The following is a 27231-nucleotide window of genomic DNA, read 5'->3' on the forward strand; positions in this document are numbered from 1 at the left end:
TGTCCCCGTACAACAAAAGGCTTAAAAAACATACAAAACAGTGTTTTATGAAATTCAAAAATTGCCAGTAGTTTTCTGTAAGGGGTAGGTTTAGGTGTAGGGTTGGTGTAGGGCAATAGAAAATACAGTTTGTACAGTATAAAAACCATTACGCCTATGGAGTGTAAACCACAAATGCAAGTATGTGTGTGTGTGTGTGTGTGTGTATAGTTAAGTACGTGACACTCTTTGCACTAAGAATTTTCTTGAATATGGGCCCTGGTGTGTGTGATCTTCTGTTGTTCAGTGTATGATTTTAAGAAAAGTCAGCAAGTATATGATGATGATACTGTTTTCAAATCTGTTTAGACTATAAAACCTTGTTTAAGATAACGTTGTGCTAAATGCCCCAACAGTAGCTACCTGTGATCTTAAGGCACGCAATATCAGCCAGTTTCTCTGTGAAGAGTCTGGCCACGATGAGCTCTGGACTCATGAGGAAGAGGATCTCCTTCTGAACCAGTCCTGACTTCAGCACTTCTCCACCAATTGATTTGTCCACCTGTCCAGAACAACATGATGTAGATGAAACTTGTAGATGAGAACGGGTACAAAACTGATGATAGATGAAACTGACCTGCAGCATACCTGCACCCTCTTTCTCAATGGATCCTTCTGAAGAGATGTGAAGGCTCCTCAGGGGCATTTTCTGTCTAAAGTCCAACACGATCAGTAAGAGGCATGTCAGCTCCCTTTAGTCTATTTACTGTATTACTAGTGCTACCTACTTATTCCAATCAGGGAGCTGTGATGGTGGAATGCTAATCCTTTCAAAACTAACCAGTCCATCTGGTTTTGATGCTGTTAAAGAAGTTAAAGGAAATTACATTTTCTTGCACTGAAATGAAAATAAATGTCTTGCTCATCCTTTGAAATATTTGCACGCATCACTAACATATTAACTCCCGTTTAAAAGTTGCAAGCATGCATTAAATTGATCAGAAGTGTCAGTGAAGACACTCATGATGTTACAGTAGATTTCTATTTCAAATAAATGCTGTTCTTTTGAAATTTATATTAATCATATAAACCTGTTAAAAAAATATCCGTTTTTACACACATTTCATCTCTTTTCAATACTGATAATAATATTAATGTTTCTTGAGCATCAAATCAGCATATTAGAATGATTTTTGAAGGATCATGTGACACTGAAGGCTAGAGTAATAATGCTGAAATGTAAGCCTTGCATCACAAGAATAAATTACATTTTAAAATATATTACATGAGTAAAAAGTTATTTTAAATTGTAATAATATTCAACAATATTACTGTGAGGGAAAGTGCAAAAGAAGGCATTTGCTAACAGACTGGAAATCTACTGCTGAGACAATTGTTATGGCCTGGTTCTGTTGCTGTCGCAGGAGAGGGATGGGCTGGAGACAGAGCACAGACTCAAAAATACTTACAACAGACATGCATAAAATAAAAAAAAATGTGTATAAGCAATGCAATTAATTCAGCCTAAGTATATTTATTTTCTTTCATCCAGTGGCACATTATTTTGGCCTGACAAATGGTGCACACTATGTGATAGTTCATTTAGTTTTTGTCTTGCATGATTGCTGCTTATACAAGATGAACCTCAGGAGATCTTGTGTCAAAGCCAAGACAGACTCTGTGGCAATCCCAGGGAAAATAAAAATGTGCATGCAATGTAAGTCACTTTAGATAAAAGCATCTGCCCAACGCATGAATGTAAATATAACATTGACACGATTTACAGTGTTTACCTAACATTTGCATGAATTCTAAAAAAAAATTATTCACACTTCAAATTTAAAATGCTACTGAAAAATGTTTTGCCACAGAAATTATGGAATTAGTACCAACAGGAGAAATTGTTAAAAATATTAGGTTGAAAACATGTTCATAAATTTAAAATGCTACTGAAAAATGTTTTGCCACAGAAATGAATGTTAAATAATGATGATTTTTCCCTGGAACAAAAGACATCTCGGATAATATTATACAGTGGACCAGACTTGAGCTAAATTACTTTTAACAAATTAATTAACACACTGTAGGAACCTGTAACATACCTGTTTATTGAGATCAGGTAAATCTAGAGCTAGTCTGGCCATCTTTGGGATCAGCAAATGGAGATTATTGTCCTTTGAGTGCTGCTATGATTGCCATGATCAGATTTTAGGGTAATTAAACAAACTTCAATTGGAGTAGGAGAAAGAAAGAAAAACAAAAAAAGTATGTAATGTAAATCAAACTTGTATACTGAAGGGGAAAAAAGGATGCTGAAATAGGCCACCCATTTCCTTTCAATTAAAATTACTACACACTATGTAGTGCTTTAATTCATACTGTAGTGTATGGAACTCTTTTGATTCTGTGAATTGTGTGTACAGGCTTTAAAAACATTATTGTTTTTTAAAGTAGTTACCATAACTCAAGTGAAGCAGAATTGGGAGGGGAAAAGGGTAAATAATATCTCCTCACTTGTTCGTTTTTAATACTCCCAGATGTTCATTCGTCACGTTAACCACAAGATGACGCCACACTCCAATTATTATAACCATTCATTTCTTTTATAAACTTGTCTTACTCACGCTGAAATTAATTTTGTTTCTAGCTACACTCTCAGGAGAAAAGGTACAAAGGCTGTAACTGGGACGGTACAATTCTAAAGGGTACACTGTTGTGCCTTATTAACTCCTAAAGGATGCATATTAGAATCTTAAAGGTACATATTGGTGCCTTAAATGTACATGTTAGTTCCTAAATGGTACATATAAGTACCTTTTGAAAGGGTACTGCCCCAGTGACAACTTTTGTACCTTTTTTCCTGAAACTGTATTTTTCTGTATTGTTCTTAAAATGAGGTGTTTTCACAAAACTGCAGCTGCTAACCACTGGCCGTTGTGTCTCAGTTAGGCCTGCATAATGTCTGTTGGACAAACCTGCATTCACTGGTGCCTGAAACCCTCAGCGGGACGCCATGGACAGAGATTCACCTCAGGCAAGAGGAACAACAGCTCTCTTTAAATGTGAAAAGCTCTCCCTGTTTGAGTCAGATGGTTGCTCCTTTCCTGAGGGTTTTTTTTTCTCCTGCACCCTCTGCTGTCTGACCCATCACATGATTGGCCTTCTGTCCCGAGCTGCAATCTCATTATCTCTGCTACTTCCACTGGCCCTACAACCCCAAACTCAACAGCAAAATACTGAATACATTGACTCAGTGTTGAATCGGGTTTATAATATTACAGTCATTATATACCCTTAACAATGGCAAATCTAAAAAATAATCAATATGCAAGCATAAATTGCAGATACCTCTTTTTGAGAGCTCGTATATCTTGGATGACACACTTTCTTCCAGCTTTCTCCATTTTCATCCAATTAGGAGGACTGTGGCATGATTGAGACAGACAGAATGTCCTCTTCAATCGCTGCCTCTGCCTCTGATGTGGCTGTTAATGTCTGTCTGAGTTATGGAACTGCATATGATCCAGCAGCTTTATGCAACACACGGTGCCTAAGGTGACTCTACATTTCTAATATGACAATTGTAGTTTGATGATAACAACAAATAGTGTGTGAGGAGGTTTGACAACAGGTGTAGAGTCTTTCAAAGAACGTCCATTTTCTTTTTTTAGTCTGCGTTTTTATTATAAAAATAGAAAAAAAGAACAATATATAAAAGAAAGAAATATATTATAAAAAGAAAAACCTACAATTAACAAATACAATATAAAATGGACAATATTTATATATCTATATCTATCTATATATCTATCTATCTATCTAACTATCTATTTATATATATATATATATATATATATATATATATATATATATATATGCATAAAATATTTAATGAGAGGAATCATTTTATAATTAGAAATGTTTTTTAATGAAAATTCAGTTTTCCCATCACAAAAATAAATTCCATTTTAAAATGCAATAAAATACAAACTTTTATATAAATGTATTATTTACATATAAATAAATTTAATAATATTTCACATTCACAATATTACTCTTATACTGTGTTTCTGATTAAATCTATGCAGCATTGGCGAGCATAAGACTTTTTTTATTAATTAAGACGTCTTACTAACCCCAAACTTTTTAACATGTATATACAATTATAAAATTATTAAAATACTTTAAAAAAAAAAAAAACTTTATTAGAAAAATACTCAAACTGAACATGATAGGTTGAGTAAGAAAACTGATTGCACACACAACAACAAAAGTGGACAATTCTTGTTATTTTCCTATTAAAACCATATTTCCTAATGACACAATTAATGCTAAAACACATTTATAATGACATGTTATGCATTTTGCAGACGCCACAAATTCATTGCATTCAATGTAGATATTTTATTAGTTCTTGCTTTCTCCTCATTTTTAAAAGTTGATAAGCCTGTTTGTTTTAATTATGCCCGATTGTACGATTGCAGTTTATGATTTGCATTTCGCTTTCTTTTATGACCCGAACAGACAGTGAACAGCTTAGCAGCGCTGTTCATGATGATGCAAATGCAGAGCTTCTAGTTGATGGTGTTTCAGAGAACAAGGCTGGAAAGAACAGCTCTTTCAAACCGCTCCTGCCCTCTTTTTGCTGCCGACTGTTATTGTCGGTCAGCCACTTCCCAGGAATGTTCCTCTTCAGGCCAGGCAGAAGTCACTGCAATGGAATGCGGCGCACAACAATGTTGACTTAAAAAGGCCAGAAAACGGAATCGAACTGGATCTGGATGCGCGCGCGTCATGCGAGCCGTGCTTAATTCGAACGTTTTTTTAAGAGCGCAAATAGAACCTAGACATTAATTATCTCGATTTAAACACAGCTGCATCCCAAACGCGCGTTTGAACGCTGCGTATGATCGTACCAGGTTGTGCGTTTGAGTGAACGCGAGGGGGACGTCTTTTTCAGCAGTCAGATTACTCTTTGTCTGTCCTTTTTGCTCACCCGATGGGAGCACAAAGACGGGCAGAGCTGGCAGAGCGGCATTATATCTCGCAATCTGCCGTGCCCTAAGATTATAAACTGGGGTCAGATTGACGACGCGGCGCGTCAAAACGCGCGGTTTAACGGCGCTCATGAGGATCAATACCCGAGTGCTGTTTGACCCTCATACAGTGGGCGATATAGTGGGGGGGGGGGGGGGGGGTTGGTTGTTCTAGCCTGTGACATTGTTAAATGACTGCAGTAGAGGGAGAGAGGGAGGGAGGGAGGGGGATGCAGCAGGTCGTGTGGGGGGGGGGGATGTTGTAGGTGGCATTGACATCGATAGCGAGGAGAAAGATGAAAAAAGGCAAAAGAATCTCAGCACCTGTTTCCAGGGCAACAGGGAGCTGCTGAGCATAAGTCTGACTTATCCCCCCTCTCCTCTCCTCACTGCACTGGCCGCATGCAGTGATGCAGCCACTTCAGACTGACGCGCACACAAACTAAAGACTCGGTTTTGCTCAGGTTTCTGAGCTTTGGAGATCGAAAATGGTATGGAAACCTTGATAATTAAAGGCTAAAGATTAATATTTGGCCATTGGAATAACACTGCCTCGTGTCGTTCCAAACCCTTGCAGTTTTTCCTGGAACATTAAGCAGACTTTCTGAAGAACATTTATGCAACTTTCTTCCATACGGCAACTGTTCATAGTGTCCACGTCTGTTAGTCTCCAACACTGCAAAATATAAAGGGTGCTAAAAGGGTTTCACAGCGATGCGATAGAAGACCCATCTTCCCCAAAGAACCTTCCAGTGAAAAGTTCCCAAAAGAACCAGTTTTTCTTCATGTAAAGAACTTTTTAATAAACTAAAGTTTTTTCCAGTATAAAGAACCTTTTGTGCAATGGAAAGTTTAAAGGTTCTTCGGGGGACCCATAGGAGCCAAGAACCTTTATCTTTGAGAGTGGAAAGATTATGAAAATGTTCTTTACACTAAAGGTTCACATGAGCAAAATTTTGCAGTCAAAAAAAAAAAAAAGTCCATTGTATATTGACATTAACGTGTTGCAATCTATCAAGAGGAAGTCACATGCAAACCAAGCGGCTTTCTGCGTGACCACCTGAACCCATTATGAAACCTGCGTGGGGAAATCTCATCCTCATGCGAAATTCCAGATCGCGTGATTTTCTATTAAAATGACTGGATTTTGCGTGTGAAAATTCACTGAACAACATTAAATGTCATCGCATCTTTGGAAAAAAATGTCCCTTTAAAGGTTCTTTTGGGAACCCAAAATGATTATTTCCCTTTTGCAACCTTTATTTTAAAAGTGTTGGCTATTAGTGGGTCATAATGAGATTTGAAAATCCATTCGTCGTACAAATAAAAGAAATTATATAGTGGACTATTTCTGCAGTGCTTTTTCGAGCATGATTACAATGAAAAATTGAAAAAAGAGTCGCTTGATGCTAAATGATAGAATTGTCATTTATGGGTGAAATAAATTCTTTAGGCATTAACATCCATGGAATCCTTCCGTTGAACAAAGGGTTCTTTATAGAGGAAAAAAAAAAGATTCTTTAGATTATATAATATGTTTTTCACACTATAGTGGTTCTTTTAAGAACTGTTAATTGAAAGGTTTTAGGGAACCAAAACTGATTTTCTATGGCATGCATCAATGCCATAAAAACAAAAAAAATAAAAATAAAAAAACACTTATTTTTAAGCATACTAACATCAGAATGGTTAGAAATAATGGGTTTTTCACAGTATTGGTGTCCGTCTCCTCGTTACCTGCTCAGCTGACAGTCTTTGTCCTTTCTACCTCTGACAAAGAATATTCTGTACTGTTTCCCTACAGCTCTTCGTCTGGCCCCAAACCTCCAGACTAACGTTCAGTCATGCTCATCAAGACTGCAGATCTATTGTTCTTTCCTCAGCAGCTCCAGTCTAGCCCAGGCGCTCTCGCTCTCCCCCACCCTCCCTTCATTCTCTCTGCTGGATAATTCCCATGATATGTTCTTGCCATTGGGGTGGGGCGTACCATTCTCAATGAGGGGTGAGTAGAAACCAAACAGGAGCTCTTTACGCCTCCACACTGATTTCTCTACCAACCTTTGCATTTTAAAACCATGTAGGGCCTCTATTCACAGAGGTGTTGGTGAGGCATGATGGTAATATCAAGAGAGTTTGATATCTGTAGACATTTCTAGTAATTCCCACCCCTCTGCTGCACAAACATTGCACGACCCGATCCCCTCACGGCGTAGTAAAGTGCCTGTTTTATTGACTCAATGTCTTAAGGGCAGTTCTCTTCCCATTTTTCTCGTAGTGCCCTACGAGATCTTAACAGGAGAGGAATGAGAGAGGAATAACAATTATGTCACTGCATGAAAGCAAACGCTTGATGAACTAACAAAATGGACGACGTGAGTTCTGTGCTCTTTCCACGATAACATCGCAGAGACAATAGAGCATCAGAACAAATCACAAATGTACAAATGCAGGGGCGAGAGAAAGCCAGGAAAGCAGATGAAAGATCAGGCTGATGAACACCGTCTGTCTCTGTCACCTCATGCCCAGAAGCTGAATTCAAACCTTAACATGACACCGTCTCTGCCAAACGCAGCGCCGCTGACTGCTGCCAGATTGCCATACATCTGTTTCACAGCTAAACTACTGCTGTTCCTTTCTGCTGGATCTGAAGCAGAAAAATCACCAAAATGTACTGTTTAATTCACGTTCCTGTTTGAACGATTGACCGTGCATGTTATTCCAGAGAAAACAATGTAATGAGATTAATAAACAGTTGATATCTAAGGGTTGAGAGAGGTTGAGTTTGCCCTTCTCTGACCTCTCTATTGTGAGGTTTGCAGCAGTCTGAACCAGTCCTTTCACTGCCTGCTGCTTTTTAGAGGACGGCGCACACCACTGCTGTGCTTCTAATTCATGATTTAAAAACACTTTGGCTAGTTGCCCGTGAGAAAAACATGTCCCTGAACACATCGAGCCTCATTCATGAAACGCAAGTGGAAGGAATTTCTGTGTAAACTGTTTAGACATCTAATACAACAATTTACATGAAATGTAATCTTTTAAGTGTTCTCTTTTTAATCACGGCTGCATTTATTTGATTTAAAATACAGTAAAAACAGTAATATTGTAAAATATTATTACAATTTAAAATAGCTGTTATCTATTTGAATATATTTTCAAATGTAATTAATTTCTGAATTTTCAATATCAGTCTTCAGTGTCACATGATCTGTCAGAAATCATTCTGATATATGCTGATTTGCTGCTCAAGAAATATTTAATATTATTATCATCAGTGTTGAAAACAGTTGTGCCACTTTATATTTGTGTGGAAACTGCTGCAGTTTTTTCATGATTGATTTATAAATAAAAGTTAAAAACTTACTGACCTCAAACTTTTGAACATTTGTGTTAAATACACAATTATCTATGTACAGAGTAATAATTTTTAATCATGTGAAAAAAGACAAGAAAAGAAAAGAATAAACGTTGAGAAAAAAAATCCCCAAATTTTCTGAATCCACCAGGTGTGAAATGGCAGCTGCCTGCCAAATGCTCCATGACTGAACATTTATATAACGCAACAACAGTGCGCCATTTTGGCTCAAGCGTCTCTCGCCCTCCCTAAAAATTCCTTTCATTAACATAACAGTATGATCCCACAGAGCCACAATGGAGGACACGTCTCATGTCATAGGCACAGAGTTCATTTATCATAACTGGATTTTTTTAAACTAAAAAAAGTCAAATAAGTTCTTTTTAAATCACTAAACAAATTTTATTCTTAAAAAGACATTTTGGTGCTTCTTTATTATTACTGTAATACATTATGTAAGATTTTCTTGAAATTAATAAAAAAATAATGCCCCATAAAGAAGAAAAATAGAATCAGCATTGTTGTTAAAACAAAAATAGTAAAATCTTTGTCATTAATTTAAATAAAGCTGAAAATAAATAAGATGTAAATATTAGATTAAAAAACTTAAACTTAAAAAAAGTGACGTTTAGGTTGAAGCACTAAAATTAAAACATAACTGAAATAAAATAAATTAAAGCTTAAGAGAAATACTCTAACTTGAAAGCTGAAATCGAAAAAATATATTAAGAAATACTGTAATATTATATTTATGTAATAATACTAAAATAACATCTAGAATGATTAAAAATAGTAGCTTTAAACGTTTCATTTATCCCTTTTTTTCCAATTTCTCAAAGTGAAAGGTTACATTTATTAGTACATTGTAGACATGTGCCGGTATTCGGTAATGCGATATATCACAGTAATGAATATGCACGATATTATTATCATGCTCACTTCTAAATACCGTAAATAATTATATGTTACAAATTACTCAGAATTTTGAATGCATTTTAAGAATACTTTTCCCATCAACTGATCAAAATGCACAACACCGCTGTATGCTGCGTGAAAGACGCGTGAGCACTCTGATGAAAACAAGCACGCATGAGAAGCATATGGCGGAACATGTGAGAGTCGCTCTGGATGAAAGCAGGGATTGTCTTTAAGCCAGGAGATGAGAGGAGATGTCTGTATTACTTACTATTGGAGAAAGAGTTACAACCTTGCTTGGATCACATGTCCCTTAATAACCAATCACATTACAGCCTTGACGTCATTGAATTTTCTGTCCGAGTTGTGCGACACTCAATCACCGTTTACGGATACCATAGGAAAGAATGAGAAGTGCCGTAAGCGGAATACCACCTTTCACTCTCTGACAGCAGATGGCGCTAAACTGCAGAAATGCAGCCGTTACCCCGGAAACCCAGTAAACAAAGCAGCTGCACTACTTTCTGTTTCTGAAAAGTGTTTAAATGATTTAAATGGGTGGTTGATTGCGATTTCACATAGTGTGTAATGTTGCTGTTTGAACATAAACAGTATCTACAAAAGTTACGAAGCTGAAAGTTCAGTGCAAACGGAGATATCGTCTTTTAAAATTCTGGCAGTTTAATGCCTACAAAAATGGCTTGTAGGGACTACAACAAATTACTTCCCGGGTTTGTGACGTAACAAACCCAGATAAACCCCGCCTTTGGGAAAAGGCAGCAAAGAGGGCAAGGCCTGTCTTCTAATGATTCTAATAGATTCACAAGTTTAAAATCAATGTTCTAAAGCAGCGATTCTCAATCCTGTTCCTCGCGTCCCCCTGCTCTGCACACGCTCTGCATCTCTCTCTCTCTCTCTCTCTCTCTCTCTCTCTCTCTCTCTCTCTCACACATTCAGCTCAGCTTCAACAATGAACTGTTCCATTTATACACTTATTTTCACATAGCTATGAGAAGCATTAAATATGGACACGCATGGAGTTGCCGTACTATATTAAAGCTTTAATCAGGATAAAACCATATATAAAAAGCTAACATAAGCAGTAGCATTTACAAATTACATTGTATGTAAAAGTATGAGACAACAAACAAAAAACATAGGCCTACCATTAAAAGCTGTGCTTGCACAGGTTCTGCATGATCCTCTTTACTTATATCCTCTGCGTCTCAATCTGGCTCAAATTGAAACGCAATATAGATGACGCTGTTGTTTATAACACAACCGGAGTACATGCCGCTGAGGTGAGGGGCGGGGCATTTAGACGCGCACTAGAGGCGGTTTAGCCAGTCACAACACACTGGGCTAGTTAACCAATCAGAGCCCATCGCCTATTTCTGGGGGAGGGGCTTCATAAAAGCAGGACATGACCAGCGCGTTCCTCAGAGAAGGGACCGAACGGTGTGGAATAAAGGTAAATTATGTAAAAAACAATGTGTTTTTTTTAAACAAAGCATTAACAGATGTTAGACTGCACCGCATAAACACAATCAAACCTAGAAAAAAAAAAAAACACCCTTTAAACATTTTAATGATGTTCATCACAGCGACAAATACTTAAATATTTAGACTTAATAGGCTATTTATTTTCAAACTTTTTTTACATTTTAATCTGGACTACAACATGCCCTAAATTAATGTTTGAAAGTGTTTTGATTCTTTATTGTTCGGTCACACTTTACATTAGGGCTTCATTAGTTAACATTAGTTAACATAAACAACCAATAATTTTTTTTTTTCTGAACATTCATTAATCTTCCAGTATTTAATAACACATTGTTAAAATCGGAAGTTGCAACTGTGTTATTTAATGAGAGAACATGAACTAAGACTTGTATTTTTTAACAAAGATTAATAACTTCTGTAGCAAATGTAGCTATTGCTGATTGTGAATGTTAATGGATTAACTAAGACTAACTAATGAGGTCTTATTGTGTGTTCTGTGCTCGTCAGTGCAGCCAAAGACAGAACAGTTAGCATGTTTTGTTCAAACTTTCACCATGGTATTAGAGCTGGTACACCTTTGTCGCTTGCGAAATTACGGCGCCGTGGGTGGAAAATTACAGATTAAGGGGCGACAATATTAAAATGAGATCCTTTTGTGACGTCACTAGGGGAGCGAAATCAGATGCGCTGGTTTTGCTTGCAGAAAAATGTGCTGGTTTTGGTTTCCTTGGCTGGTAGATGCACCGGGGACCGGATTATAGCACTCAAAACCTGAAAAAGTCAGATTTTCATGCTAAATCATCTTTAAAGTGCCCTTCATTGGAGAATCCCACATATATTTCATTCATCATCGAGTGCAGCACAATCGTCACCCACCCCAGCCCAGCCTTGTTCGTTCGATCGAGCTCTCGAAGCTCCATTAATCGAGTCTCGCATTCGAGGGGAAGTCAGTCAGCTGGGGAGGGCGATGAGGGGGTGAGTGACAAAAAGAGAGAGAGAGAAAGAACGACCGAAAGGAAGAAATAAAGAAAGCAAGCAAGAAAGAGAAAAAACTGCCTCTCTTTTTTTCAGACAGAGCACCTCCATCCCCATGATCTCATGAATAAATTATAGCGACTCATTGTGCAATACAGGGAGGAATGCAGTCGAGCAGACTCGCGCGCACACATACACACACACGCACGCGCGCGCAGGAGCAGAAGCAGAAGCAGCGCGAGAGCAACCGCCGCTCTTTGGATTTACACAAAAACATTTCATCAAACCTCACAAATGCCGGGAGACGAAACGCGTAGAGTGTTTTATTTCACAACATATGGATCATATGAATAGAAATCCGACACGTTCACACATAATATGATCCAATTTTACCGGGTTTAACGTAACGTACTCGCACGGCTTCCGAGTTCTGAGGTAACCGTAACGTTAGAAGTCCAAGAAAAGACACAAACGGCTGCGTTTTTATCCGATTCAACCCAGCGAGGATCGAAACAGGTCCTCATCTTTTCTTTTTGAACGTTTTGAGAGGATTTTCTCACAAGCAAAGCCGGACACGGAATCAAATCCAGCCAACAGATCAACCTCGGGCAGCCGGAGTGGAAGGTGAGGACGAATCATTAGAGCTATCTGTATTATCTCTTTCATCTAATTACGCTTTCCTACGCGATTTAGAAGATTTTTTTGTATGTGCACATGTGTGTAGCGATATTTAGTGTGATCCAAGACTCAAAGGGCTTAGTTTTCAATCGTGCTTGGTGATTTGAATGGCCCTGTGCAGTCGTTTCCTGCTTTTCTTTGCGTTTAACTTCTTTATTCCAGCTGTCAAATTAGCAATAATCGGTTATACATGTGCGTTTCCCTCAAATGATCAAGTGAAGGAAGGATGAAGACATGCACACGAGCTTACAGTTTAAATACCTTATGCTATAGCATGAATTGGGTGATCAGTCAGGGTTGGATGTCTTTAAAAATGTGTGAAATGACACTATAAATCGACTCAGACAGGGTTTTTGAATTCATTTAGGCTTCTGCATGCTTTCACACTCATGCTATGTGGTGATTGTCTGAAATATGTGTGAAATAAACAGCTAGACAGTCAATCTCAGTTTGAGCTGGTGCACTCTCAGTTTTTCCTCAATGCAAACATGGGTTTAAATGTGGTCAGGTCTGATCTGGGGAGTGCAAAGTGAGATATTATACAGTACAGCTGTTATTAGATCACGCTGGATGCTGTTAAGTGAGTTTCACAGATAAATGCATTTGAGAACCCAGTGTTTCAGTGCTGCCTGTCACAGTGATTACTTCATTGTGTCTCCCTGTTTGTTTTAAATTTATTTGTTGTGAATACCAAACTCAAAATGTTGTCACCTGAGATCACAGGATCTGCTTCAGGAGATGTAAATATCAGGATGTGTGTGAAATGCATGTTTGTTTTCCTTGTTTGAGGTGTCTTTTTAGGGATCTAAGCTGAAACCGAGTTGCTCCACATACACCGGGCAGCATGGGAGGGGGGTTTTGCCTGTCGCATCACAATACCTTTTGCATTAGCATCATGATAGAGCGCTCCACCCTGATGCTTTACATATTGGCAGCACACCTAGAGGCAGGTTGGTGTAGCGGGAGTCGTTTTAGGCTGGTAACGACACAGCAGGTGAGACGGACAGATGGTGAAGGTGGTGCACAGAACCTCGGCATTACAGGCTGTGTGTTTGCGGGTCACAGACCAGGTAGGCGACAAATGTTGTGCCACCCGTCTCGACTCCCTAAGGGTCAAATGATGGCCACAGACATCCCTCTGCTGATTTTCTATTTTTTTAGGCCCTAATTTGCATGCGTCGTGTCATTCTAAAAGACTATCGGTGATAGATCACTTAATTATGATAAGAACCCAAGCCATCTGCTATTCTGGACGAAAAGCATCGGCCATTCTTTTGGTTTTAAAAAGAAATGATGACATCATTACTTATCTTTATGAATATTTAACTCAGAACATTGCATTGTCTTCATGTGTGCCCTATGTGTCGAGGAAATGTTTACTAAAAGCACTTCTCGTTGTGAGGATTTAGTCAATAATTGATGGCAGGCCGGCCTCGGCAGTGTCAAGTAAAGCTCTGGTCCTAAAGAGGAGTGTCATGGCTTTGTGTTGCCTCTCTCTGGGGATACAGGCCTAAGCTTAATATTATTAAATGTGCTCAGAGTTTGTACAGCGCTTCTGTGGTATTATTAGGTAATATTTGCGTACAAGAGCACCTTGAAAGCTCGATGGTTTAACATTTGACAATGAAGAAAATAAGACATAAATATTAGTGTTGTACATGTACAGTTTTTTTGTAAAATTATTTATATTCTAATTTGTGTATTTTACAGTAAATTTGCAATAGTCACAGATTGCAGTTAGTACTTCTAATAAAAGATTTTGACTACAAAATAGTAATATTTTCTTTAATATTTTTAATTAGTAGTAATAAATTATAGTAATAAAAAACTATTAATATTATTATTACTAAATAAACATTTTGTAGTCATATTTCTTTTAGTCATATTGATATGCAATCAGAGCAATTTTGGAAATAAGACAGCCATAAATATTACTATTGTAAATGTATAGTTTTACTTTTAAATGAATATATCTTTTTTTTTTAATTCTTGTTTTTACAGTGAAATTACAATAGTCATGTTTCCTATTTTTCTCTAATATTTTTATTCAGCAGTAGTAGTAATAATAATAATAATAATAATAATAACTACTAAAATATTAAAGAACATCAAATCAACAATTTTGGGAATAGAGACATGAATATTAGTACTGTAAATTTACAGTTTTACTGTTAAATTAAATTATTATATTATTTTTTATTCTCAACTTTTGTATTTGTATTTAAATTACAATAATAATTTCTTATTACATTTTCTTTAATATTTTTATTTAGTAGTCATAGTAATAAAAATAATAAAACATTGTTATTACTAAATAAAAAGTTTTAAAAATACATTATTACTATTTAGTAGTCATATTTTATAGTAGTATTGATGTTATCAGAACTATCGATCTATCTATACATGAATGTCTTTCAAATATTTTAAACAATTTAATAAATACATTTGAGTTTAGATTTAAAATTGGATTTTGAAAATGAAAATTTTTATTTTTAATTTATTATTTATTTTGATTTTGAAAATGCACTGCATTTTTATTTTCAAAATGATAAAAAGACTGCATAATTAAGCATGCAATGTAGTAAGCGTTATGTAATATACTAATGTTTATCTTTGCGTAATGCATTGTTAGTATGCATTAATAGTGTATAGTATATACTGTAACATAGCTGCAGTTCTTCATGCCATTTAAACAGTGTTTAACACATGTTCCTGTCATATTTCTAAGTTGACAGTCGCGACTCATATCAGTCTTTTCATCTGACTTAAATTCACTTGTTAATGATTAGTAGCTTCCATGCACGTGTCTCAGCTGTAACAGTAAGCCACTCCATTAGCATGCCGTGTCTTTGAGGACAGGAGCTGCGTTTTAAAATAGAGCCATTGCACTGGGAAACCTATCGCTTTATTTTTTAACCTTGGTTTGTGCAAACACTGTGATTGACCTTGGCTCAGAGTGGGAGTGTGAAGACAGCAGTTTTGTAGGGGATGTGTCAACAGAGGCCCTTCTGTACGAACAAAAGGATGAGCAGGTAATTTAATCCAGACCTCACACGATGATGAATAAAAGGCTGTCCAGGAAGAGTGATTCCTCCACATGCAAATCTCTTCATATTTTAGCATATTTATTTTGAGTTTTTAAGTTGTTATGTTCACAGTGACTTAATAACATACTATTTTTGCTGTATGCATATTTCTTTATGTGCTATATTACATGAATCGCTTAATGTATATGATTAAATGTGGTGTATACATGTAGAGCACAATGCATGACACGGCATCCCACAATGCCCAACCTGACTCTGAATGAGTCAGATGTGGAACTGCACGATTAATCAAAATAAAACAGAAATTGTGTTATGGCTTAGTGCGATTATCAAATAGCGAACACTTCGATTTGATTAAATAAATACATACGCCACGTTTCAGAGTGAAACTCTTGTTTTATTTGTGTGTAGGCCTACCTCCTGATCCGTTATTTTCAGTGTTGAGTGACACTTTTGCTTTTGGGACACAACATACGTCTTTCCATACTTGTAGTGAGAAGCACTTATGAACGCTGTTGTCAGAAATAAAGAAGATATTTAAGGGCCACAATGAAATATTGATGGTTTAACGAAGAAAATAAGACCATTTATATTAGTATTGCAATTTTACCATTGTTTATATTAGTATTTAAGTTTTTTTATTTTGGTGTTGAAATTTTATTATTTTTCTGTACACATTTATATATATATATATATATATATATTATTATAATAATAATAATAATATATATATATTATAATAATAATAATAATAATAATAAAAATTAAATAAAATAGTTAGATCAGAAATATTTTTGGCTGAAGTGTGCCCTACAAACAAACAAAAAAATTATCTTCCCCCCCAAACCATGAGTTTTTACTCCTCAAGCAATTGCATTGGCAAAGTTAAAATAGGGTTTAAAAAATGCAAAATTTACTTTATTCTTGTTGAACTCATTGCCACTTGCTGAGTTGAACATACTTTGTGGTGAGGTTAAGTGTTATTACTTAAAGGTGCTGTATGTAGGATTGACACCGAGTGGTTGAACTAGGTATTGCAGTCCAAATTCAAAATATCGGAGAGGGTTTTTTTCACCCGGCCCTTCCTCCTCAGACTTGACGCACACTCAGGTAGCCAGATTGACGACACAAACAGGAACGAGCGCACTTGACGATGAGCGAAATGAAATATGCTGTATTTTCCACCAACTGGCAACCCAGCGTGCCGAAATACAATTGGGTAAACTGGAAGTGGGCGGGTTTCACAAACCAAAACAAACACGGACTTTCCGGCCCAGAATGCACATTTTCAAAGGAGAATAACTGACTGTAGCATTGTTTTTCAGATAAACAAGTATGTTAACTTAACATGTTTCTTAAATATCTGCAAACATATTATGGTATTTTTATGCTTTAGTAGAGTCAAAAACTTACATACAGCACCTTTAACTTCACTACATAGGTTTATACTGTTAAAATGTAAACCGTATGCATTAGACAGTATGCTAGTACTAGCCTACATGTCAATTATAGCCTTAGCAATTCAGTCAGATCTTCAAACTAGACACGTATCGTGTTAACGTTTGTCTTGGAGGTGATTGGTAAGGTTGAACATAGTTTAGTTCTTGTGAAGTGAGAGTAGTGCTCTAGATTGCAGCAATAAAAGCTCACACAGACAGATTCACGGCCATGCCCTCTCGTTTCTGTCTGCCTCACTGTTTCAGTACTCTGGGGGAGTTTCTTTTTATATCTGCGGAGTGAGCAATGCACACAGTGTTGAAATCAACGTCTCTGCTGCACGTATGGATCTAGTCAGGCTATATTTGGTGCGCTGAAGCATGGCTTCAAAAAAAACCCTTCCGGTACGTTAATTTCCTCTCTTGAGTTCTGTTCTGTGGTCATCAATTGTGTTGGATTAAATGTCCAAGCATCCGAGAGCCCCTATGAAGCGCGGACCCCCACGGTCCACCTGGGGAGAGATGTGGTTAAAGGGTTTAATGGGATCACATGATAGCGGAGTAAAGGGGACTGCTTTGTGATTAAACATTAAGATGTTGAGGTACAGATCAATGCAATCGATGTTCGAGCCGCTCCGTGGCTGTTTTCCCTCCCTTGTGATGTCAATGGCTAACCGCTTCAAGATGCAGATTAATAAAGGCTCTCTGTTGTTGAAATGGAGGAAAACTAATCATGTGGACTTAATAAATCTAAAATAAGTTTTCATATAGATAACACGTAGAATGTGGTGGAGACGTGCGTCAGGAAGGAGATCTTGCACTATCGCCACTCAGACATTGCTCAAGCGGCGTGTTTACAGGCGGGTGGCAGCATTACAGAACAGCCTGAAGATCATCGGATAGGCATAGCTGTAATCCGCCTGCTGTTTTGCCCCTACAGCCAGTACATTATAGGACAGGCGCAGAGAGACGAGTAACCTCTTATTGACTAGCTGTGTGCATGCGAGCACAGCTTTATTACCCACACACACCTCTGCTGGATCAAAGCCAGAGGGCAGAGGTCATAAACCTGGATAAATCTGCTTTCGTTTTTTTGCTTCCCCCTCTCAACCGCACACATTCTCCCAACAGACAAATTAGATGTTTCAACCTCATTGAGGAACGCTCTGGAAATTGCTGAAGTCAGATTGCAGGCTGCTGGCTCAAAAGTGTCGAGACTTGTGGCCATCCTTGGATGATTGGCATTCCCAAACGGCCATCTGATAACGTCGGCACTGAGATCCAGACCGCATCACCGTGGCTTTGTTTGGGCCCTTTAAACATTTTTCCTAAATTTCAAAATTCAATTTCCCATTACTTTTTTCTGAATTCCATTTGAATGGTTTAATTACATTTACATAAACAAAACGTTTGCCTATTTCTATTTTTTAAAAAGTTTATTATAAAGTTTATTATGTGAAATCCGTTCAATCCATAAAACCTCAACAATTTAATATTCAAAATTTTTATTATAAAGTTTATTCATGAAATTAATCAGTAAAATAAATAAATGCTTTTTTTAATTAATTAATTTATTAATTTCAGAAATTCATAGTTGTCTCTATTAATTTTTCTGCATTTTCAGTTTAATAAAAAAAAATATATTATAAAAAACGTGATATCAAATGAAACATTAACAATTCAATTAATCTTTCAAAATGTTATCAAATAAAAATTTAACATTTCCTTTTATTTTCTTGGCAAACAAAGTGCTGCACAACAGAGGTTTTACTTCTTAAAACATGGAAGAAAATGTGAAAATTTGTAATAATCTTATTATTACTTTGAGAACTACATTCTACATTTCTGTCACAATTTCTTCAAGTTAAACTCTTCTATTTTTTAAAAAGTTTATTATAAAGTTTATTATGTGAAATCCGTTCATTCATTTGTGTTTTTTGCATCGCAGAAATCATATGGCCCTGCTTTGTACCTCGCTAATGGCAAAAGGTGGCAAGCTTTTCTCCTTCAAAGGCCTTGTTGAAAAACGGAAGCACATCTAACGGGATTAAAGGAGGCAAGATGATTCCACAGCCCGTCGTTTCAAAGACTAGTAGTAAATTCCACTTCCAGTGGTGTGTAGGGGGTTGTAATAGATGTTGGAGATGGAAGAGTGCACTGGTGGAGTGGGGGGTGGACATGGAGTGCTCTGGGATGGGGGCAGATAACTCTTTCAGAGCAGCTGCCGTTTGCTCTGCAAATTGATGTTCTTCACTCCCCCCATATGTTTGGATATGCAGGAATAGCTTTGATCTCTTTGGGATGGCGGGGTGCTTTTTTCTTTTCTGACCACTCACGCAAATTGCTCCTGTAGGGACTGTGGCCCGAGGACTGTTTATTCGGCTGTAACCTCAGAGAAAGGTAAAGACACTTTGTCTCGGATATCAATGTGCAAGGGTCGCAGGGGTCACCGCGGAGTACCTTTCCACCAGCTGCTAGGAATCCTGGGAATGTCACTTAAAGGGGTGCTCCTGTAGACAACAAGCATCTAATGGTTTCTCTCTCGATTTTTTGGCCAATCATGTGATTCAAGTACAATTAGGTGTCTGTGGTCATCCACTTGTCCATATGCTACACCCTGCCAGATTGTTTGAAGACTTCTGTAAAAAGTAATAATGTTGGATGTTAGAGATGCACCGATTGCAATTTTCAAAGTGTGACCAGCCGAGACTGATTTTTATTGTTTCCGATTTTCTTTCTAAAAACTATAATTGACAGCATATACAAACCAAAATCTATCCTTTTTTAATGCAAAAAAAAAAAAAAATTTTTTATAAGATTAATGTTTGAAATATTTTTTAAACATACAAATACATTTTTGGGGGAAAAATGCAATGATAGATTTAAGTATGAGACCAAACCAGTAGTTTCAATGAGTGAGTCATTAGTCCTTTATTCAACAGATTCATTCAAATGGCTGATTCATTCAGAAACGAGGCAAGTGACTACTATCTTTATGAATGTGTTACTTAATCATTGACTTGCTTGATAAGTTCAAAAACATGGATTCATTCAGTAACGACACACAAAACAGTTCTGCTGTGGCTTTGACTGGAACTATTTTCATCAGCGAAGTTGAGCAAAAACAGTCAATATTGTCTCTAAAAATGAAAGTCACTTAATTTTAACTTCTTGTTTATTGAACTACTATTGTATAAAATTACACCGCATTCATGTTGAAACATTTTGGTCGTGCAATGTACCTAAATCTTATAGGCCTATTATAAATTTCTTGTTTTTTACTACCGCAGTATGCATCTATAAGTTTATGTGAGTAATGTTGCGCTTATTTGTTTTGTTTTCTCCACGAGTCTCAGACTCACTCAGGCTGGGCAAGCCTCATGTTGCACGACATAAATACATTATCAGTCGCCGTATATGTGACGTCTAAACTGACCAGCTCCGAATTGGCAGACTGAGCGGCCGGTCACCAGTCCGAGCCGATCATGTGGAAAACCAGTTAATTCCGGTTCCTGGCCGGTCGATCTGTGCATCTCTATTGGGTATTAATGCACCATGAGACTTCCTTCGTCTGTGTGAATTTTTTTGTGAAATATTATGTAAAATTTGTTAAAGGAATCTTCTGGTTTTAATACAAGTTAAACTCAATTTTGGCATAATACTGATTACCCTCCAAAGATTTGAACTTTTCCAAACTTGTTCTGAGGATACCAATATATATTCATGAATTAAAATTTTGCATTTATATAGTTTTGTGCAATTTGGTACGCTTTGCAAATTTTAAAACAAATGACGAAGATTCAAGCCTGACCTTTTTTGTCCTCTGTGTGCAACGCTGTACTACACAGGCATTAGTAATAAAACACACAGAGCATCGTAACAGACCAAATTAATAGAGTGCAAATCGCCTGCTCCAGTGGTTCCCAAACTGGGCGGAGCGGCAAGGCTTAGGGATAGTGTACAGTCAGCAGATTATTTTGCAAAATAAACCTCTGCAGAGTGATAAAGACTTGACTGATAAGTAAATAATTGAAGTGCTTTGACACAAAGAACAATTTCAAATATTCATAACTAAGAGAAAAAATAGTTTCCTCAAAAATATTAAGCAGCACAAATGTTAACAACATTGATGATTTCAGGTCTATGTCCAATCCCTTACCTTTTCTAGTTATATAACATTAAAATATTTTGCCTGTAATTTTTTTTCTCATATCACAATATAATATCGATATTGCCTGGACAGTGTAAAATAATGTGATATGAATTTTAGCTCATATTTTATGTTTATCTTATTTTATGAAGGCACTTAAACTTGTATTAATAATAGTATTCAGTGTTATTCTAGTTTTATTTGTATACTATTACAGTATTAATATATTTGTATTAATATTTTTGATTAGTTTTTTTATATTTTCAGTTTTAAGTTTAATTTGTTTTAGCATTTCTGTTACAATCATTATTATTATTATGTAATATTTCAATGTAGCTTTAATTTATTATTTATAACAGTTTTAGTAATTTTACTACTTCAACTTCTTTCATTTTGGGTAGTCGCTGAAGAAAAATGTCTTAAGTTTAAGTTTTTGTCTAATATTTAGATTTTATTTTATTTCACCTTTATTGCATTATGCCACAAATATTCTAGACTGAACGTAACTTGAATTGAACACTTTTATTTATTCCAGTCAACTAGTTTGTGAGAAGGTATGAGGCGTCGATTTCCGCCTCTTATTTTTAGTTGACTGTGGTGACAGCTGGTACAGATAAGAAGGATTAGATGCTGTGTTCGATGTCTTGTTATACACACTCTCAAATACACTACTGTATTGGCGTTTGGCCACCTGAGAAAAGGCTTAAACACACTATGTGAGTTCAAACACAAAGCAGCAAAGTGTCTCTCTCTCTAACTTCTTTTATCCTTCCTTCAGACACCAACGGCCCTCACAAAAAGAAACATTTGTATTGACAGCTCTGAATGTTTCTAATCTCGTGCTTGTCTGCCAGAGGGACGCCGAGTGAGCATCTTCCTTTTGATAAAGTCTCTCCGTCAAGGGAGCTTTCTAACCTCTCAGTTCAATCTGAATGGCTTCCCCACCCCCCCATGCAATGTAAGTCAGTGGGGTCCAATTTTGTTTTTGAACACTGACTTTTATTATGTGGACAAAATATGGTCTTTAAAAAATAATTTTCATTCTTGTTTCGTATAGGAAATTATCTCACAGTTTTGGAGCGACATAAGGGTGAATATTCATTTTTTGGGTGAACTGTCACTTTAGATCTGTTGGGCAACATGTGGGTGCTGTGGTTTAGTGGTTTGCGCATGCATTCAAATGCATTGAGCCTTGATGTTACAATACATTCATGTACATTTACCATCCTTTTTGTACTAGCTTAAAACTAGCAAGAAGACTGAAAATAATAGTTAAATGAAATCTGTATAAAACACAAGCTATCATTCTTAAAATGAGCCGCCTGAAACTGATAACAACAGAATCAGATCAGAATGACGACAAGGGTATGCATCGCTCTGGCTCATGCAGGAAAACCGGACGTGTTGTCAAAATGAATCTTTCCTGCGGTCTCATCTGCAATGTCAGCCGCTGTAGTGTCTAATCTTCCCATCAGCCACGCCGGGCTCTGACGCAGGTCCTCCGCAACTCTGCCCTGCCACAAGGCAACTCCCCAAACAGGCTTGTTTCCATCTAATCTGGCCACCAGAGAGAAGCGCTCTATGTCATCATTCACACCCTCCATATGGCGCAGCTTCCCGTGTGAGGACGGCAAGGTGCAATTCATCATTATGAGGACAAAAAGAGGGCAAGGGGGGTTGGTGAGGACCCTTGCTCAAGAAATACGCAATATTGTTGGCCGTACAACACGACCAGATTATTCATGGGGAGTCTGTTTGCTGAGTTGTTGTAAAATGGACATGCAGTGTGAAAATCAGGATACAATATATTATAACAATACAACAGATAGTATACTATAAATAATAAAATTATAAATAATGAAATGTATATTAATTTATTAATATATTAAATATATAAAAAATAATAATGTTATGAATAATGAAAATATAGGTTATATATATATACATTTTTAATAATACATATTAATAATTAATATTAATACATTTAAATATAATGTATTTATATTACTTGGGTTATTTAAATATTTATTTTTTACTATACTAATTACTTATTGTTACCTTAAGTTGTTTTTATTTTGAACTTAATTGTCAAATAAAATGTTATGATTTTATTTTGTCTTGTCAAATAAAATGTTAACATCTATAACTGGGTTTAAAAGTTAATAATTGTAATAATTAAACATTGTGGCATTGTGTGGAGTAAAAATCTATTTTTGACACCAAGGCTTCTTATTTGGTTCAGTTGATCATTTGCTTAGTAGTGTGCCGCAGCTTTTGAGTCTGATTTGAATTACAGGCAAATCGATCTGCAACAACATGAAATTGTGCTTTTGGCCGAACCATGAGTGCACATATCCCTCCTCACAACCCTTCCCTACCACAGCCTGTTTTCTGCAGTAATGAGCCGTTCCTCCTCAGGCTTTGACGGTGGCAGTGGTGTTGTCTGGTTAGTGTGGAGTGGACACAACCAAGCAAGGTCACTAGGGTTAATGGATTCTCTGTTCTCAGTGACAGGGACACCGTGGGCTCTGATAGATGTCTCATTAGCCCCGCGTCTCTATCCTGCCTCCGCTAGCCTTCTGTGAGCGAACAAAGCCGATGGTGAAGTAAAAGAGTGTGAATGTTGAAAAGAGAAAATTGTTGTGCAACCGACTGGCGACTCGTTTACAGCAACAGACTGTGTCTTCATGCTTTCGCTTAATAATTTACTGATTGGCATCGGCTGAAATGGCATGTTTGTTCTTGCTTCTTGTTAGTGAAGGTTATTGTTTGCCCATGCACCCTTGCCAAGACTTTGTTATATCTGTAATTGATATGCAGCCCAAGTCATGGGTTCTTCGTAGAGTTTCCTCCAGCCACTTTTTCTTAGAAAGCACCTCTAAAAGGAGCCAAAATGGTCATTAAAAACAGTTTCTAACTTTCTCACCCGAATGAACAAGCAAGATGCAAGTTGTGATTCTCTTCAGCAGCACCACCCAGGAAAGGGACCTGTCTTAACTTGCTTTTTCAAATGCTTTCTTAAATATCCCTAACTAGATTTGTCACACTAATGCTTTTAACACTCCGTATTTTCTGGGTGAGAACAAAGGTGACTGGCATTCAGGCCCCATGTTGCCCTTAGTCCTGGCTGGCAGGATGACAAGGTGAGAGCAGGCGCAGCAACTCCCGCAGGCTGTTGGACCAGAACGGCTAAGCCAGCATCACCTCTCCGTCTGCTCGTCACAGACAAACCAAACAGGGTGTCGGGTTTGGCTGACCCTTAACCCCCTGTCTTCAGCACAAGCTGACTACTGTACACTCCGTCCAGCAGTGTCATACCTCAAACTTTTGACAGTCTGCTGGCTCACGAGTGTGCCGGAGCTGGTCACAGATCTGGGCAGAATGAAATCAGTACAGTCAGAGGTCAGGATCAGGAGAGCTGCTTGCTGTGAAAAGTTTTTAGTTTTTTTTTTTCCCCTTCCCCTTATGATTGCTCTCATTGTCAGTGTTTTTTGTAACGTTTTAAAGAGAGAAAAAAAGGCTTAGGCAATGTTTTGTCAATATATTCATTCATTTTACACAATCTGAAATCCTAATGTAATTTTTTTTAATTTAACATTTTATTAACATTTTATACATATATATTTACTTTTTGTAGTAGTGTGTTTGCATATATACTGTGTGTGTGTGTGTGTGTGTGTGTTGTGTGTGTGCGTCTGTGTGTGTGTATATATATATATATATATATATATATATATATATTAAATAACTTATTTAAATTATATATATATTTACATGTATATTTATGTTTTCATTTATTATTATTTAGCTACATTATTTATAACTTATTATTACTATTATTATTATTGTAATTATTTACTTTTTTGATTTTGCATTTTCTTGTCAAATAAGAGGTTATTTAAACATTTTATGAACATTTAAAACTTAATGAAAACCGTTTTACACATTCTGATAGTTTTACACATTCTGATTAGTGCATAACTTAGTTCAGGTTCACTAGTGCATTAGTTTCATTTTGTGTAGATGCAAGCTGTAATATTATGTTTATGCTTTGTATATATCTTATTAATCTCTAGTGTATAAGATGCGTTTGGGTGTTAATTAACCTGCTAGCAAAGAACTTCAGTTTACCTATATTTATTGATTATGATTATGAAACAATCATATTATTATTATTTATTTATTTTTATTCATTATTATTGTTAGTGGAAATATATTTTGGTGTTTTGGTGTGCATGTGGTTTTAATGTGATATCTGTGTTTTGTTATAGAGGATATGATCATCAGTCATTCAGGACACAAGTGTGTTTATCAACTGACTTTTCTATCTGGAGAACTGATCAGATCTGGTTTTCCATTTTTTTTAATCAGTCTTTCCAATATTTAAATATGTCTGCAGAGAATGGCACCAGTGCAAAGTCAACATGGATTGGTGGGTTTTCTTTGAAAAGCATTTTCAGTCGTGGGACATTTTACAAATCAAGATAAGTGTACGAGTCTCACTAGTGCTCCACAGCTTGGTGTTCTTAATCGCTCTGGAGACAGGGGGCGGGGTTTTGCTTGACGTCGACCTGCAAATGCAGACACGATGGCTGATCACAATTCGTCCCCGACTACCTCCGGACAAGGACACGCTGATCCGAGATGCAGGTGAAGGGGGGATGGGTTTTGATTGTTGTTGGCGCCGATATTAAGCATTTTTTATTGTTATCGGCATCGGCCATTTTTCAAAACCGATTTGCCGATAAAACCATTTTATTTTGAAATGCGCGATCTGGCACTGATCCACCCACCTCAGTCAGAGCGCACCGCTCTGTGGCCTAGACTAAGCCCCCCCAGTCGTCCGTCTGATTTGTTGGGAGTCACGAGCCTGGCCAATCAATACAGCTGGAGCGGCTGGAAAATGTTCCGCTCTCACACCGAAAGCACAGGAGCTGCTTCAGTGATCATCATCACACATCAATAAGTTATCTCTCGAAGGTAAGAATGCAGTAAACGTTCCTGAAGTTGCAATAAATCACTACACTGAAGTTGCAAAACACCTAAATATAATCGATTTATGATGACAAGCCCCGTTCAGTTATTATACCGTGAATTCCCGGGTCAATGTCCCGTCATTGCAGTGGATATGCTTTAACGGATCATCACATCAGTGCTGAGATAGTGAAACTAAAACCTACTTCTCTCACCATTCAGCCAACTTAACGTTATATTGTGAATAGATTATCAACACGAATGAATTCGCTCACGTCTGCTGCGTTTTATTTTTTGTGTTGTTCACATAGCTTCACTGCAGCGTCCGTTCCGTTAGGGCTCTTAGTCAAATAAATTGCGCATATTTGAAGAAATGTTGCTTTATTCTAACATGATTGCAAAATAATTTATCATACAGATTCAGAATTACCATTATGCAATTTTGAAGAGCTGATAGGGCATCAAGCGCGAGCTCTGACGCCCTGACGCGACGCGAGTCCCTATTCCTGATTTAGTTATCTCCGCGGCCGCGCTCTCTCATTTGACTAATAACCAGGGTGCGATTTGCCGGGGGGGATGGGGGGGATTTCCCCCCTTATGGTCTATGCATCCCTGCCTCTGCTGAATAACTTTTATCCCCGGTGGGGATAAAAACATCATGCAAACCCGCTCTGATGTCCAGATCTGAATCAAATGATTCGCGATCCGATTGAAGCGCATCGAAACAGTGAATCATTTGGCGACGCAATGGTTTAACTGATTCGGAGTTTCAAAAAGCTCCGTTGTGTTCTTTGCTCGCTTTCTCGATGTAATTTGTTGTTTGAATAACCGTGGAGATTAAATCATTACAATTAATAGGCCTAAACGTAGGCTTACAATGTTTTATTACACTGAGATCACACTAAATACAATTTCCGTTGGTATTAAAAACATTTCATAAAATTTTTCAAAAGCATCCCCCCCTCTTTTTATTTCACAAATCGCACCCTGCTAATAACCCTATGCTAATAACGTAAATTGTCAATAATCTCACATTGCACGTTTCTGGGATGACGCTGTACTGTATACTTCCTAGTTTGTATCGCCGTGATAAAACAGTCAAACAAACATTTTACACATCAAAAAAAAAAAAAAAAAAAACACTATTACAATATGGGTTGTGTGTGATTTTAATGCAATTCTG

At 37.0% G+C, this 27231-nt stretch overlaps 1 protein-coding gene and 1 long non-coding RNA gene across 3 annotated transcripts in view; both read left to right on the top strand.

Annotated features, from left to right (window-relative positions):
* The first annotated feature begins 1976 nt into the window (after window positions 1-1976).
* On the top strand, window positions 1977-8106 carry LOC122138756. The gene is made up of 3 exons (XR_006155780.1): window positions 1977-3534; window positions 6820-7017; window positions 7291-8106. It is a non-coding gene; the product is annotated as an uncharacterized LOC122138756 (long non-coding RNA).
* Window positions 8107-11747: 3641 nt separating this feature from the next.
* Window positions 11748-27231, top strand: part of LOC109058978 (zinc finger MIZ domain-containing protein 2-like) — a 50812-nt gene continuing 35328 nt past the window's right edge. For both annotated transcript variants that reach the window (XM_042733203.1, XM_042733205.1), the window contains exon 1: window positions 11748-12387. The gene's annotated coding sequence lies outside the window, so the exon portion shown is untranslated. The remainder of the gene's footprint in view (window positions 12388-27231) is intronic.

Source organism: Cyprinus carpio, chromosome B10, assembly GCF_018340385.1.
Source record: "Cyprinus carpio isolate SPL01 chromosome B10, ASM1834038v1, whole genome shotgun sequence".
NCBI classification, from domain to species: Eukaryota; Metazoa; Chordata; class Actinopteri; order Cypriniformes; family Cyprinidae; genus Cyprinus; species Cyprinus carpio.